General features: G+C 38.3%; 1 pseudogene; it reads right to left on the reverse strand.

Moving 5' to 3' along the window:
- Nucleotides 1–12,172: 12,172 nt before the first annotated feature.
- Nucleotides 12,173–12,271, reverse strand: LOC114676516 (U6 spliceosomal RNA; annotated as a pseudogene).
- Nucleotides 12,272–18,246: the final 5,975 nt, after the last annotated feature.

An 18,246-nucleotide genomic window follows, 5' to 3' on the forward strand; every position in this document is an offset into this window, starting at 1 on the left:
GTGAATAGTGAATTTATTTGAATATTTTCTTCATTCCTATTTCCTTGCACGAAACTTGATCGCAGTCTTCTTAGTTTCTCATTTTTGCTCAGCACCTTTTTTAATTGAGGTGAAATTCATATAATATATAATTGTAGTCATTTTAAAGTCATCTAGTAGCATTTAGTGTGTTTACAATGTGCTCACCAATTCTTTTACTTCTCTCTGTTTGATTCCTTATATTAGTGTTCTCCAGAGAAACAGAGCCAACAGGATATTTAGAGAGATATATAAGAGGGAACTTATTTTGAAAATTGGTTCACAGGATTGTGGGGGCTGAGAATTCTCATGATAAGCTGTCTGCAAAGTGGAAAACAAGGGAAGCCTGTGGTGTAATTCATTCATGTCTGAAGGCCTGAGAACCAGGGCAGCCCATGATGTAACTCCCACTCTGAGAACACAGGGGCACTGGTGTAGGTCCTGAAGTTTGAAGCCCAGAGTGCCTGAAGTTCTGATGTCCAACGGCAGGAGAGGGTGGATTTCTCAGCTCCGGGAGAGACTCTGATCTTCCTCTGCTATTTTGTTCTATTCAGGTCCATAATGGACTCGATGAGGCCAACCTATGTTGGTGAGGGCACATCATGTTTATTTAGACTGCTGATTCAAATGTTTATCTCTTCTGGAAACATTTTCCCTCAGACACACGCAGGAATCATGTTTTACCAGCTATCTGGGCATCCCTTAGTCCAGTCAAATTGACACAGAAAGCTAATCACACTTCTTTTTCTATGAATATGACAAATTTCTATTGTCTCTTTATGCCTGAGCTCAACCCTGTGTTTTCAGAACTCACCAGTTAAACTGATGTCTCAATTTCCTGAGAAAAACTGAGGCCTCACAATCTCTCTCTGTCTCCCTGTCAACCTAGATTTTCACTCTCTTTCACCTCTTCTTCTTTCTCTCTCTCTTTTTTTTTTCGAGACAGGATCTTGCTCTGCCGCCAAGGCTAAATTGCAGTGGTGTGATCTTGGCTCACTCCAGCCTCCGCCTCCCAGGCTCAAGCAATTCTTGTGCCTCAGTCTCCTGAGTAGCTAGGACTACAGGTGTGTGACACCACACCCAGCTAATTTTTGTATTTTTAGCAGAGACGGGCTTTCACCATGTTGGCCAGGCTGGCCTCAAACTCCTGACCTCAGTTGATCTGCCCGTCTCGGCCTCTCAAAGTGCTGGGATTACAGTGCGGGCCACCATTCTTGGCCCCTTCTTTATTGAAGAGGAAAAGCAATTTTCCTCCTGTCCAGAACAACCTTTCCTTTCTTCTACTTCATTTCCTTAATTTTCTTGGCATCTTCCTTTCATTCCTAATGAGCCTTTTCTTCTGCCTATTTTGCCTGGTCTACAAATGTATCCAAGATTTTTCCATTCTGAACACAGCCTTGGGTCAATACTTCTTCTTTCCAGATACCTATTTTTCTCCTTCCCTTCATCACTGCTAAACTTCTCAAGAGTAATTCATATTCTCTGCCTCATTTAAAAAATATTTTGTTTATTAGTTAACCCTCCACCCAACTCAGCTCGCCCACTAACATTGCTCTTACAAAAGTCACCATTCACTTCCTGTTTGCTAAACTGAAGGCCTCAGTCATAATTCTCACTGACCTTTTAACCAAATTTGACCGATGTTAACCAAAGCCTCCTGTCTGATCTGAAATACTCTTAGTCTTTGGTTGTTGTGTCCTACCTCTCTCAGGATTCCTTTCCAGTCTCTTGGATTTCAGGGGTTTGGGGGTGGGAGTGGGGCAACTCTGGGAATATCATCCTTTAAATGTGAGTTTTTCCAAACTTCAACTTTGGCTTTCTGTTTACTTTATATACTTCCATAGCTGGTTTCATAACCTTTCATTGCATCTCCTGTCTTCTATTTTAGTTGCTTTGCAAACTCAAAAAGCACCACCAAAAGCATTGGGAAGTGAACTTGTATCTTTTGGGTATTAATATTTGGAACTGTAACCTGAAATTTTTCACCCCCAGCACAAAATTACTTTGAGGTCTTGAGTTTTATCTTAACTCATGTAGATTTTATATTCTAATTGATATTATACCCACCAACATTTAATTTTAAAAAGAACATGTTACTGTGGAACTAAGCTATCAGTTGAGGTAGTTTGGCTTCAGGATTTTCTTTTCTTAAACCTCATCCCATATACTGTGAGTCTCTCCCTGTCTCTCCAGGAATTGGGGATTTGGAGTGTACATGGAAGGGGTATAGTTTAACCTTTCCTTAGTCACCTCTTATTTTCAGTTCCTGCTTCTAATACAGTTCACTTTATGTATTATTTTGCTGTCTTTTAGTACCATCCATTCTTGTCAGGATATTATCATTCCAGATGTGGAAGATGGACTCTTCAGGTTTTCCCAAACATAGCTGACACAATGAATTTGTAGGCATAGCAAACTGACTGAAGGTTTGATGGCAATTTAGTGGACCTTAATAAAGTAAGTACAAATTTATATTAGCCATTTCTGTTTATAAAATTTCTCTGTTATCATATCATGTGATCATTTTCCGTTTGCCTCTGTCTCTTTACTTCCTGAAGATTTTCTGCATCTACAATGTACAATAAGAACCACTTCCTTAACCTCTTCCTATAAACTTAATTCTTTCAGCATGGAGTAGTGACAGGTTGACACTTTTTCATGTGAAAATCCAAAATCGGAAATGCACCAAAACCTAAAACTTTCTGAGTGCTGACCTGATACCACAAGTGGAAAATGCCACACCTGAGCTCATGTGACAGGTCACAGGCAAAATGCTGTCAAAACTTTGTTTCATGCACAAAATTATTAAAAGTATTACACAAATTTACCTTCAGGCCATGTGTATATAAACCATAGAAAAAACCTTAGATTTGGGTTCCATCCCCAAGATATCTCATTATATATATGCAAATATTACAAATTCTGAAAAATTTGAAATCTGAAACACTTCTGGTCCCAAGCATTTTGGATAAGGGATACTCAACCTGTACTTTGAATTTAGCTTTTAATCTGCTTTCATCGCAAATGCTTGAAATTACTTACCATGGAGTAAAATGGATGATCAAGAGGACACTTCTTGTATCTCCTGAAATGTGGCATCATCTCGGTGCACTGCTGAGTATACTCACTTTGGAGTGTGCCCTACATTTTGAGAGTTCAAATTCTTTGGAGATAACTTCCAAAGATTTATCTCTGGTTCTGATTTCTGTATTTTTTTTTTTTTAATCTGCACCTCTAGAGTATCCACAGTGCCTACCTGGCCTTACAAAATAAACAGAGCCAGAAATTAATAACTTTTTATTAATTCTGGCAAATCTGGTTTTTTTTCCTGTTGTATTCTCTATTTTAAATAAAAGGATTATCCTTCACTTGAGTACTTTCTCTAAAAACCTCATGCATGTGTAACTTCATGCTTCCTTCTTCCCTTGCTTCTCTCATGTGTATACATACATATATGTAAACACACGTATAATTCAGCCATCAAGTCTTGTAAATACTACTACTATATTATTTGGGAATTTGCTTCTTTTTCTGAATTACCACTGTAGACCCCTTGTTTTAGGCTCATATTCACTCTTACCTGAATTATTGCGTTTGTCTCTTAAATGTCTTTCTGTCTCAACTTTCTAATCACCTTGTCTTCATTCCCCTTTTTTGCCATTACATATTTTTTGAAAACAAAGATTAAGCTGTTCTTGTACCTTAAAACTGTATTTGTGTGGCCAGGTGCAGTGGCTCATGCCTGTAATCCCAGCACTTTAGGAGGCTGAGGCGGGGGGGATCACAGGGTCAAGAGATCAAGACCATCCTAGTTAACATGATGAAACCCATCTCTACTAAAAATATAAAAAATTAGCCGGGCGTGGTGGCACATGCCTGTAGTCCCAGCTACTCAGGAGGTTGAGGCAGGAGAATTGCTTGAACCTGGGAGGCAGAGGCTGCAGTGAGCTGAGATTGCGCCACTGACTTCCATCCTGGGCATCAGAGTGAGACTCTGCCTTAAAAAAACAAAACAAAACAAAACAAAAAACAAAAAACTGTCTTTGTTTGCTCACTGCCTAAAGGGGGAAGTTCAAACTCATTTTATTTTTGTCTGCAGTTTTTTTTTTGTTTGTTTCTCTTTATATACAATTTCTTTTATGCCTTCTATAGCTCAGTTACTCTAGATGGTACTTATTTTTTGAACACATTTGTTTGTGAAAAGATACTGTATGCCAAACATTGTTATAAGTGCAGAGAATAAAAAATTTACCCCAAATGTTCTGCTCCGAAAGAGCTTCACTTTTAAGACTCCTTTGGTTTGGTCACTGCTATGGTTTGAAGATTTGTCTCCTCCGAAACTCATGTTGAAACTTCATCCCCAAGGTGGAGGATTGAGAGGTGGAGTCTTTAAGGGCTGATTGGGTCATGAGGTTTTGCCCTCATGAATGGATGAATCCATTCATGGATTAATGGGTTATCATGGGAGGGAGACTGGTGGCCTTATAAGGAGAGGAAGAGAGGCCTGAGCCAGCACATTAGCATGCTCAGCCCTCTTGCCATGTGATGCCCTGCACTGCATTGAGAATTGGCAAGGAGCCCCCACCAGCAACCAGACTCTCATGAGACAGGAATGACTCCTTGACGTTGGACTTTTCAGCTTTCAAGACTGTAAGAAATAAATTCCTTAAAAAATTAATTATACAGTTTCAAGTAATCTGTTATAAGCAACAGAAAATAAACTAAAACACAAAATTGGTACTGATACATGGAGTGTTGCTGATAATGAATAACTGAAAATGTGGAAGCAGCTTTGGAATTGGGTAATGGGCACAGGCTGAAAGAATTTGGAGGAGCCTAGATTCTGCAGACAGCCTAGAACACCAGGGAATGTTTGGAACTCCTTAGAAACTGGTTAAGTAGTGGTGACCAGAATGCTTATAGAATTATGAACAAAAAGGCCATTCTGATGAAGTTTCGGGTGAAATTGAGGAACGAGGTCTTGGAACCTGGGGTAGAAGCCATACTTGTTGTAAACTGGAAAAGAACGTGGCTGAACCAGGTTCATGCCTGAGGGCTTTGTGGAAGACCAAACTTGAGAGTCATTATCATATCTGACAAAATAAATTTCTAAGCAAAGTGTAGAAGGAGCTGCATGGTTACTTTTGGCTCCTTACACTGAAATTCAGGAGTAAAGGAATAATTTAAAGATACAATTCATAATTAAAAGAAAAACAGAGTGGGAAGATTTGCAAAATCGAGCCAGGCCACATAAGGAGTCAAAAAGTGTGTTCAGGACAAGAGACCAAAAACGTAGCCCAGGGACCATTTGCTAAAGAGATTAGCATGGATAGAAGGGAGCCAGATGTTATTCCACAGGACGATGGAATAAAGACCTCAAAGGCATTTCAGATATCTTTGAAACTGCTCCTTTCATAACAGGCTAAGAGGTCTAGGAAGGCAGAATGGTTTTTGGGTACAGGTAAGGAGTGCCCTCCATAGGCTCCTGCACAGAGATCCCTTAGGTATATGCTCTCTATATTTCAGCACAACACTCCTTGACCATCCAACTGTGGCTCAATTGTCCCCAGGGGTGGCTTCACTAGGCACCACTCCAAAGGTACAAACCTTAATCCTCAGGGGCATCCACATGATGTTAGTTCTTCAGGTCCACAGAATGCAAGAGCTGTGGAGGCGTGACAGCTACCACCTAATTTCAAAGAATGTATCAAAAAGCCTGTGGGCCCAGGCCGAGACTTGTTGCAGGGGAGAAACCACCACAGAGAACCCCATATTAGGGAAATGACTTGGGGAGATGTAGGAGTGGAATTGCCACTGAGATCTTAGAACTGTAGAGCTACTAGGGTGCAACACCAGCTTGGAAGAGCGGAAGTGCAGGCTGAGCCATGGAAAGTCATGGAAGCAGGCTGCCTGAGGACTTGGGGGCCCAACTCCTCTACCAGTATGTTCAGAATGCTGGATATGGAGTCATGGGAGATTATTCTCTAGCTTTAAAATTTAATGCCTGAACTTTTGGTGCCCTCAACCTTGTACTTGTCAGCCTCCATAACTGTAAGAAATAAATTCCTTTTAAAAAATAGATTGCCCAGCTTCAGGTATTTTGTTATAAGTAACAGAAGACAAACTAATACAGTTGTGCTGTTTTCTCTGCATAAAACATAATTCTCTCACTTTTGCCCTGATAAACTTCTATTTGTTGTTTAAGTCCCCATTGAATACTACTTCTGTGAAGTCTTTCTTTTTTACTCTAGAAAGAATGAATTATTCTGTCTATATTCTGGCCAAATATTTTTATGCTCCTGTACATTTTCATTGGTATTAGCTCCTAAATACTTCACAAAAATATTTATTTCTGACCATCTTGAACACTACTGCTCTTGGCAAAGCCACCAACACCTTCCATCTTTACTGCTACAGTCTTTTTCTATCTGGTTGTTCTTTATCCACATTTGCTTCTATCCATTCTCTTCACTGCAGCCATAGTGCAGTGACTGCAGTCACCGCTCTCCAGCAAAATCTCTTCAGTGGCTTTCTTGGCTCTTAGATGAGGATTAGTATTCTTAATTTAGTATCCTACTCTCTGCCTGGCCTGGCCTACATTAGCAGCCTAATCTTATACTTTTTCCTTCCTTGTACTTTGCTCTCCATTCATTCTGGATGTTACTCAGTTTCTCAAACAGGTGTTCATGAGACTTTAGCATACGTTAATTTCTCACTCTAGAAATCCACCAGTCCCCTTTTTACTTTATTTAGCTCACCCTGCCTCTATCATCAAATCTTGACTGAATCATCATTTGTTCAAGGAGGTCTTTGCTGCCCTCCATGATAGATTGAGCACCTCTATTACACACTCTAATAACACCATATTCCTTTCCTTCACAGACTTACCCATTTTAATGATTATTTTTATTATTCCTTTATAAATATCCATCTGCTCTACAAAATCATGTATACTATTAAAGCAGCCTTTTTTTTTTTTTTCACCTTGGATTCCAGTTTCTGGAAGAATGCGCTTAATAAATATATCTTGAATGAATAGAACGTAATATATTATGTTTTAGCAAGATTGTAAGTGCCTTCCTTGAGATGAGGGCCCATGGATCTCTCATATTGATATCCGCAGAATCTAACACAGTGCCTGAGTTGCAATAAAACATTGAATTCAGGGTGGTCCGATCCAAGATGGCCGAGTAGGAACAGCTCTGGTCTGCAGCTCCCAGCGTGATCGACGCAGATGACAGGTGATTTCTGCATTTCCAACTGAGGTACCTGGTTCATCTCATTGGGACTGGTTGGACAGTGGGTGCAGCCCACGGAGGGTGAGCTAAAGCAGGGTGGGGAGTTGCCTCCCCCCGAGAAGTGCAAGGGGTCAGAGGATTTCCCTTTCCTAGCCGAGGGAAGCTGTGACAGACTGTACCTGGAAAAATGGGGCACCTATGCCCAAATACTGCACTTTTCCAACTGTCTTAGCAAACGGCACACCAGGAGATTATAATATCTTGTGCCTGGCTCGGCAGGTCCCACACCCATGGAACCTTGCTCACTGCTAGCGCAGCAGTCTGAGATCGACCTGTGAAGCAGCAGCCTGGCAGGTGGAGGGATGGCCACCATTGCTGAGGCTTGAGTAGGTAAACAAAGCGGCCGGGGAAGATTGGACTCACTGCATCTCACCAAGGCCTGCTGCCTCTGTGAACTCCACCTCTAGAGGCATGGCATAGCTGAATAAAAGACAGCAGAAACTTCTGCAGACTTAAATGTCCCTGTCTGACAGCTCTGAAGACAGCAGCGGTTCTCCCAGCATGGTGTTTGAGCTCTGAGAACGGACAGACTGCCTCCTCAAGTGGGTCCCTGACCCCCGTGTAGCATAACTGGGAGACACCTCCCAGCAGGGGCTGACTGACACCTCATACAGGTGGGTGCCCCTCTGGGATGAAGCTTCCAAAGGAAGGATCAGGCAGCAATATTTGCTGTTCTGCAATATTTACTGTTCTGCAGGCTCCACTGGTGATACCCAGGCAAACAGGGTCTGGAGTGGACCTCCAGCAAACTCCAACAGAAACCCTACAAGTCAGAAGAGAGTGGGGACCAATATTCAACATTCTTAAAGAACTTTCAACCCAGAATTTCATATCCAGCCAAACTAAGCTTCATAAGTGAAGGAGAAATAAAATCCTTTACAGACAAGCAAATGCTGAGAGATTTTGTCACCACCAGGCCCACCTCACAAGAACTCCTGAAGGAAGCAATAAACATGGAAAGGAACAACCAGTACCAGCCATTGCAAAAACATGCCAAATTGTAAAGACCATCGATGCTAGGAAGAAACTGCATCAACTAACAGAGAAAATAACCAGCTAGCATCATAATGACAGGATCATTCACACATAACAATATTAACCTTAAATGTAAATGGACTAAATGGTCCAATTAAAAGACACAGACTGGCAAATTGGATAAAGAGTCAAGACCCATCAGTGTGCTGTATTCAGGAGACCCATCTCACATGCAGAGACACACATAGGCTCAAAATAAAGAGATGGAGGAAGATCTACCAAGCAAATGGAAAGAGGAAAAAAAAAAAAAAAAAAAAAAGCAAGGGGTGCAATCCTAGTCTCTGATAAAACAGAGATCAAAACCAACAAAGATCAAAAGAGACAAAGAAGGCCATTATGTAATGGTAGAGGGATCAATTCAACAAGAAGAGCTAACTATCCTAAATATATATGCACCCAATACCGGAGCACCCAGGTTCATAAAGCAAGTCCTTAGAGACCTACAAAGAGACTTAGACTCCCATACAATAATAATGGGAGACCTCAACACCCCACTGTCAATATTAGACAGATCAATGAGACAGAAGGTTAACAACGATATCCAGCACTTGAACTCAGCTCTGCACCAAGTGGACCTAATAGACATCTACAGAACTCTCCACTCCAAATCAAACGAGTATAAATTCTTCTCAGCACCACATCGCACTTATTCCAAAATTGCCCACGTAGTTGGAAGCACTCCTCAGCAAATGTAAAAGAATAGAAATCACAACAAACTATCTTTCAGACCACAGTGCAGTCAAATTAGAACTCAGCATTAAGAAATTCACTCAAAACCACACAACTACATGGAAACTGAACAACCTGCTCCTGAATGACTACTGGGTAAATAACAAAATGAAGGCAGAAATAAAGATGTTTTTTGAAAACAATGAGAACAAAGACACAACATACCAGAATCTCTGGGACACATTAAAAGCAGTGTGTAGAGGGAAATTTATAGCACTAAATGCCCACAAGAGAAAGCAGGAAAGACCGAAAATTGACACCCTAACATCACAATTAAAAGAACTAGAGAAGCAAGAGCAAACACATTCAAAAGCTAGCAGAAGGCGGCTGGGTGTGGTGGCTCATACCTGTAACCCCTGCACTTTGAGAAGCCAAGGTGGGTGGATCATGAGGTCAGCAGATTGAGACCATCCAGGCTAACATGGTGAAACCCCATCTCTACAAAAAATACAAAAAATTAACGGAGCGTGTTGGCGGGCGCCTGTAGTCCCAGTTACTTGGGAGGCTGAGGCAGGAGAATGGCGTGAACCCAGGAGGTGGAGCTTGCAGTGAGCTGAGATTGCACCACTGCACTCCAGCCTGGGCAACAGAGTGAGACTCCATCTCAAAAACAAAAACAAAAACAAAAACAGAACAAAACAAAAACTAGCAGATGGCAAGAAATAACTAAGATCAGAGCAGAACTGAAGGATATGTGGACACAAAAAACCCTTCAAAAAAACAATGAATTCAGGAGCTGGTTTTTTGAAAAGATGAACAAAATTAATAGACTGCTAGCAAGACTAATAAGAAAAGAGAGAAGAATGAAATAGATGCAATAAAAAATGATAAAGGGGATATCACCACCAATCCCACAGAAACACAAATTGCCATCAGAGAATACTACGAACACCTCTATGCAAATAAACTAGAAAATCTAGAAGAAATGGATAAATTCCTGGAGACATACACCCTCCCAAGACTAAACCAGGAAGAAGTTGAATCTCTGAATAGACCAATAACAGGCTTTGAAATTGAGGCAATACTTATTAGCTTAGCAACCAAAAAAGTCCAGAACCAGATGGATTCAGAGCCGAATTCTACCAGAGGTACAAAGAGGAGCTGGTACCATTTCTTCTGAAATGATTCCAATGAATAGAAAAAGAGGGAATCCTCCCTAACTCATTTTATGAGGCCAGCATCATCCTGATACCAAAGCCTGGCAGAGACACAGCAAAAAAAGAGAATTTTAGACCAACATGGGACAATGTGCACATGTGACATGTCCTTCACTCTTCACGAGTCTCTTTCATTAGCATCATAGGCTTGATGAGAGGAACGTCTTAGAGAGAAAGAAGTAAAGCTGAGTCAGCTGAAGCAGTAGAATGAGCACTGACTTAGAAACAGAATTGTTCATTGACACGCTGAGAGAAAGAGCTAACGCAGAAAACAGCTTAAGATGGTATAGCAGCGTGGAAATGACTTGGGCTCTGGTGACAAAGATCTAGGTTCCCCTTCCAGATGATTAGCTGTGAGTGAGCTATTATTGTTTAAGTTTCAGCTTTGGAATATTTAAAATAGGAATAATATCCATGTCAGAGTATCAATGCAACATGTAAATGAGCTATGGCATGTAGAGATTTAAATACAGTGCTTGATATATAATAGATATTTTGTAAAAAAGTTACCTTTTAAATAGTAATAATATTATATTTAATCATAATAGTCAAAACGTTATCTTAAATTATTTTAACCAATAAAACTCCCAATGGTCAAGTTAAAATTGTACTCCTCAATAAATGGTGTAATTGTTAATCATTTTTTTTAAATGTCACATTCAGTTTAAATCCTCTCTATTCTCAAAGACAAATACACTCTTGGCTCAGGGTATGCCTCTGTGTCAGTCAGGGTTTTTCTCACTTTCTTCTCCAAGGTTCTGTAAGAAGGCTCTTTTTGCAGATGTTCCCTGTAGCCTGAACTTGGGTGGCTACGGACAATACCGAGTGCCATACCTTGTGCCAACCATGCACCTTTTCTCTTAAAGGAGAAGGAACTTCTGAAAGTGGGGGGCTTGACCGTCGTTTGTATACTGTATTATTCTACTAATTTTTTATCAGTATCATTACACTTTCTATCAAAGTGTATCAAACATGTACACTTTCTACATTTCTTTTACATAAAACTTTATTTTCAAATTCTTAAAAAGTTTGCAAAAAGTTACTATAATAAATGAAAGGCAGTCATGAATTGAAACAGAAGAGTTAGATTGAAAGCTATGGTTAAGTGCCATGAAGCAGAGATGTGTGTGCAGAGACAAAAATGAAACAGATATGAAGGAAGAAACAGAGCAGCCGTGAGGCTCCGGTGGCCTGGAGAGAGAGCGGGATGATTTGGTTCCAGTTCTTCAAGGGGGATTGGCTGCTCATATTGCTCTTTGTTTGTGTAATGTAGTCTTTGTCTTTGGTGGGTCCCCCAATCTAAGGAAATGTTAAACAAAGTACCTGAAAGACACTCTCTGTGTTAGGTCAGTTTCTTCAAAATAAGGAGATGTTAGGCAAGGATTCATACGCAAGTAATTTATTAAAGAAGTGCTCCGGGTTAAATTGGCAAGAGTAGGAGGAAAGGAGGGGAGGGAAGGTAAGAAGCCAGGGTATCGCTTCAAGCGGGGGTGATGCCAGTCTGATTCAGCAGGGAGTTTTGGAATGTAAGTTACAAGGCACTGTTTGTCCTGACTTAAAGCAAGGGAACTGGGCTTTCATACTCCCACACCAATGAGTCATTAGCTTGTGACCGTCTTGGGAGGCATGGTGGTTGCAAATTCCAAGCATTTCCCGTTTTCTGCTTATGCTGGCAAAGATGCTCCACTAGCTCAAGGCCCTACTTCAGAGTGGTTGGCTGGAGTGGCATCCGGAACTGTGGCAGAATACATTTTTTTTTTATGCCAGGAAGTGTGTGGTAATGCGTTACAGTTGCCATAGGAGTCACACAGCGACCATACTTTTTTATCAAAAAATCAGCAGGCAAAAAACTGCTTTCTTAAATACCTCACAACTTTCTAAATGCTTCATCTCAATTTCTATACCAAATTCCATCTTGATCTTTAAATCTTTTTTTAATATTAATAAATTTTTTGAACGTGTCATCCTTGTACAGGGGCCATGCTAATCTCTGTATCATTCTAATTTTAGTATATGTACTGCCAAGGTGAACACTAAATCATTCTTTGAGTAGCACTATACATTTATATCTATAGAATAAATACACTTTTTTTGCAGGTACAAATTAATTTCTGTACCTGCAGTCAAAAGAATATTGACTAAGATTGTTTCCATTGTTCCTTTTCCCTAGAAAACAGACTTGTATTTATGAAGCTGACCAGTGCTCCTTCCTTGATGTTGCTCGTAGCTAGATCTTCTGGTTGTCCATCATCTCTTCATGAGGGTTAAAGATTCAGGAAACTTTCATTTGTAGCCCTATCATAGGCAGCTTCCAAGACACTCCTGTTGAACCACATCTATGGTGACTAAATTAGATTTTTCTGGAACTGGCAGCCAATTAAATAATGTGTAGACTGGTCTTAATTGTGGACCTATCTCTCTTCATTATTAAGTCTTTTAAGAGTGTTGAAATTTGGCTAGGTTTCTACCTCTTTTAATATGTCTATTTACTGAGTTTGTTATGTTTTCCATAATAGAAACCCATGACCAAAAAAACAGCGCATATCTAATCTTTAGACTGGATAATCTTCATCACTACTCAATACATTTTTTCTTTCTTCATTAAAATATTTACTTATTAGTTCATTTCTTTTTCTCTCATATACAAATATCTTTCTTTCCTACTAAAGGTCATGAGAGAAAAATTATTTTATACGACCATTATACACTCATGAACATGCAGGAAGTCACTGTACTAAATGGAAGAGAGTTACAAAATTAGTGATAGTTTAAGACCAAAATTTAGATTGATAGTTATGTTTAGGCTGATTTTATATTTGTTTATAACTTTTTATGTTTCATCTAATAAGAAATTTGTGGTGAGTGTTCAATAAAAAAGGGAAAGAAGGGAAGTAAATTAGGATTTTGTCTCATAAAGTTTATTGGTGTATTTAAATCTTACATTCTGAGAGAATATTTTGAAAGGCATTTGGCATTTCTTGAAACAATACATAAAGATATGAGAGTTGAAATGATAGTTCTCTCTCTAAAACTATCAGTTGAAGGCAAACAGTTCATCAGCTCATCTGATACTTTCTATGGTGAAAGAAATCATTAATAGAATTTTGCTTCCCTGTAGTTTTTGCTTTATTTAAATGTTGGAAAGTTTTTATTTCTAGAAAAAAATTTAAGGGCTTTACAATATAAGAACTTTTGTATTTAAATCCAGAATCACTCTTTTATCAAATTGAGCTTTTGATTTTCATGTTCTGACTGGAAGAAAGATTTTAGTTTATAAGATATGAATCCATTAAATAATTTCATCATGATTACAATTTGAATGATTACACTCACCCTCAGTATTAGAGATGATACTAAAAATTAAGTAGAAGGGAATTGGACCTCATTTGATTTTTTACTCTTGAAAACAGATGAAATTGTCTAAATGAGAAAAGTATGATCTTGTGCGGCGTGTTTAACATTTCCAATTTAAATTGCTTTGACTGCCCCTGTATGTGCATTTATATTTGTCCATTTATGTACACAGTTTTTTTTAGTTGCATTAAAAAGGCACTACAGTTATAAAATATCATTTCAACTGTAACTTGTGATTTTGGAAAAAGTTATATAAATAACACAACTTGGAACTTTTGATAGATCTTCTATATGAAATATCCAGAATACTAAACAGGAAATAAGAAATATTATTTGCTCCCTGTGGTTTTATCAGCTAGATTGACTTGGTTCTGACTTCAAACACACACTGCCTGAGTCTTCTGATAAATAAAAGTGCTTGGGTTTACATCTATGGTATATTCCAGCTAACCCTTGCTAAGCTCTTTTTGGCAAGATGAAGGCTATCAGCATGAACCAAAACAAATAGCACACTTTTTTTTTTTTTTTTTTTGACTTTTCATACCATTTCAAATAAGCTGATGTGTGCTGGATTGACCACACGATGGCAGTACATGAATGCCTTATAAATGAAAGCAAAGCAAAATGACTCTCGAGACTGTGCAATCACCCAAAGTATCCTCCTAAAACATGAATGTGGCCGGGCGCGGTTGGCTCACGCCTGTAATCCCAGCACTTTGGGAGGCCAAGGGGGGCGGATCACGAGGTCAGGAGTTCGAAATCATTCTGGCCAACATGGTGAGACCCCGTTTCTACTAAAAATACAAAAATTACCCGGGTGTGGTGGTGGGTGCCTGTAATCCCAGCTACTTGGGAGCCTGAGACAGGAGAACTGCTTGAACTCAGGAGGCGGAGGTTGCAGTGAGCTGCATCGCGCCACTGCACTCCAGCCTGGGTGACAGAGCAAGACTCCGTCTCGAAAAATAAATAAATAAATAAATAAATAAATAAATAAATAAATAAACAAACCCCACGAATGTGTCTCAGCTACTCCACGGAGTATCTTTCATATTGAAAATATGGTCAATTTATGTCCTTAATATTGAGATTTTCCCTTTCACCACAGACTGATAGAATTGTTACTATTCAGTGAAAGCAGGTATATGTTAAAGATATTGCTTTGGTTTTATTTTAATTGAAAGAATGGCCAGGCGTATATTGTAATCAGTAGGCATAAAGTAGCATTAACCCCTCACTAACTTATATAGCTCTTGCAAAAACAATAATTTCTATAAAGTATTTTTCCACTCTATTAATTCTCAAGACATCCCTCAGAGGTTACTAATAAACTAAATAACTATTTTAATGATGAAAAATGTAACCTAGATATTAAAATTTCAAGACAAGTGGAAAATAATGGTAGTTATCTTTTAGAAGGGGACCGTTTTTGGGTCAATGGTTGTACTCCCATCAACCAAAGTGAAATAAAATCAATAGATAGGAGTACGCATATTTTAAAAGAGAAATGAGGCAACAAAAAGTAAATAAGATATATTTGATTTATAAAAGAGTTAAGTCTTGTCTATATTGTACTCATGAAATGTAGGGACAGAAAGTATTTTTTCTTATTATTCGTACATTTTTCATGACACCTTATTTCTTTTTATTGTTGTGTTTTCAAGCTGCTTGTTCAAGTTTTCAAAAACGCTTCAATTAATTCTGCCTGTGACAAGTAACCATACTGTCCAATCATTCATTCTATAGGTAAAATATTTCTACCAGTTTTTTGAGGTTGCCCTTTGAATAATAGACATTCCAAATGTCTATATAATCTAAGTACAGCATCTTGCTCTTCTACATTACTTTTGCTTATCTTAAACATACCCAAGCCGAATTGCATATCCCGTCTTCATTGTTTGACCCTACTTGACATTATGTGTTTCCTGAGCCGTTTTGGGAAAATCAGTTATTGATACAAATTCCTGTAGTTAAAAAAAAAATCTTCTGGCAGTTGAAAACTAAGCACAGAACTCCTAGTTGTCCTGTGGATACTTCTGAGAATGGACAACGATCGATCTGTTTCCCTTTACTAACTTACTTGTATGCATAAACTATACCATATGCAGAATCTCAGAGGTAGTCTATTAAAAGAAGGAAATCTTGTCTCTTCTAATTTTATCTTTGGATTAGTCTGTTCTCTGTTGTTTAGATTGCTCCCTTAAATCACTTGTGTTTGCAAAAAGTAAAAGCTACAGAGAAAGAACTCACAGCAAATTGTACCTTCCTCTTATCTCCTTTCTCTGCCTCATTCATCCTTTCATTTCCTTTTCTCTCTCCTCTCTGCTCCCTTTTTCTTAAATTTGAAATTCTAGTTTCTCAAAGACAGAGGAGAATTGTAGGAAATACGGGAGGAAATGCACAATTATCAAATTACAACCTCAAGGGATACAGTAATAAACATCAATCTGAAGTTATTTGGGAATAGATTGCATGGTTATTACAGACACATGCAAACTGTATGTAAATAAACTTGTGACCCACTTACGTATTGGTCTTGGAAGTCATACCTCACTTCTTAAATGCTGCTTAGTCTGACTATCCTGAAATTTCTCTATCCTCAGCATGAAAGATTATCCCCATTAAAAGTAATATCAATATTTTCATTTCAATAGCTTTAAATATGGAGCCAAAATAAGCATATGTGAACAGTTGCTTCATCCTGTCATCCTCATCTATTTAGTCATGATAATTACACTACTATAACCAGCTTGAATTTTCTTTTAGTTCTAATTCTAAAACGATCCATGTTACTATGATAAATATGTGTTTTTATGGAGCTGGCTCCATTTCCTCATCCTTAGGATTGGGTGATTGTGTTCCCTCTCGGGATGAATTAGAGTAGTATATTTGAGATTATATTTCATTAGTTTTATTGCTGCTTGTTAAAGTTTTATTATCCTCTCTGTTTTATATTTCAGGCTGGCAACACTTGCCAGCAGTGCTAAGTGACTTGATATATATGAATCATAAGTTTGTGGCTGAAGAACTTGCTGTCTGCAAATATAATGGTGACTTAGAAGTGATATTTTATAATGCTATTAAACATATGCATACACAAAACGGCTATCTAGAATCAAGGAACTTTATTGCAAATTTTCTCTCATCCCAGTTCAAGTTTGCAGCATTTCTCATAAGTAGTATATAATATGCTTTAAATAGGAATTCATTCATTCTGAATGATTTTCATTTATTTCACGTAAGTGTTATCTACTATGTAGTTAGAATTCAATAATGTCTTTAAAGCAGCCTAGCACTTGGGTAAAATCTGAAGCCACTTTGTGCTACTTAGATTGATATCTCTTTACTTAGCTGAATAAACAGTTAAGTAGGTACAACGAATAGTTGCACATCACATCATTGAAGTAGTGCTAGACAGGTTGACGGGTGAACAGAAAGCATATGTTCTACTATAGTTACAATCCCCATTCCTCTGCTCACTATCCTGTGTAGCACTCCCTAATACATTTATAGCAGTTATTAAAATGTGTGCAACTATTACCATAGGGAACATTATTCAAATAAACTATCTGAAATTGGACTTTTTCTTAACAGTAAATTTGTAAGCAAATCTTTGTTTTTCAAAAATGCAGTGTTTTAGTTTTCCAGTAAAGGGAATATTAGCTGCAACCTCTTTCAATAATGTAGTCTCTTGAAGAATGATTCATTTATGAATATCTATTAAGGTACCATTATGTACCAAAGGATATCTTGAATTTTTTAAAAACACATTGTCATTTTCATATTATTAAACTTCATGTAATTGAAACTAGTAAATGATATGAAAATCTACAGTTAGCTTGATGTTCAATTACCAATAACCTAAAATTTATTGAACATTTTAGAAAAACAGAAGTTTAATCTATATTTTTATAGGGTTACCCTTTCTTGGTAGTATTCTAACACTTAACACATTTTACAGATTTGGATTAATCATGAAATCAAACTTCTCCTTACCCATTGAAAGCAAAACAGTACAAAAACAAAGTTTGTGTGAGAAAAAGAGGTAATCTAGAAATGTCAGCTTATGCATTCTCGAAGCAGACGGAATTTCATGCTTGCCTTCTGAGTGGCAATGCAGGGGGCCACAGACTCCTGAGCACCCGGCATTGCACTGTGTCCCAGCATTTATTCTAAGGGGCCAGGGAAGTATCAAAGAATTTGGCACGTCCAGCATTAGAGAACTCTTGAGATCTCTGTGGTTTCACGTAACTGTGGAGATTTTTATTCAGTTTCCCACTGATTCTAAGAACCCAAGGGATCCTAAAAAAGAATGATCCTGAGACATCATAAGAATTTGAATTGTCTTTTAAAGAGCTTGGAGTTTGAGAACAAAATAAAACATAATGACAGTAGATTGTTTTGAAACTAAGCATTTACATGCGATGGGAACAAAAAAATTTAATGTGTACATGCTTGCCCCTTCTTTTCTGCTTGCCTCTAACTGCTAAGGTGAATTCTTTCCATTCCTGTATTATATTCATGCTAATTTGGGCCAATGAATAAAAACAATCTGAAAAGGAAAAAGTAGGGTATTTACTTTGGGAAGAGAGAAAAATAATGGGATTGAAGGAAAATAAGAGAGGAAGGAAAGGCAAAAGCCCATATGGGGTCTTTGG

The sequence above is a fragment of the Macaca mulatta genome, chromosome 2, assembly GCF_049350105.2.
Source record: "Macaca mulatta isolate MMU2019108-1 chromosome 2, T2T-MMU8v2.0, whole genome shotgun sequence".
In the NCBI taxonomy this organism is placed as follows: Eukaryota; Metazoa; Chordata; class Mammalia; order Primates; family Cercopithecidae; genus Macaca; species Macaca mulatta.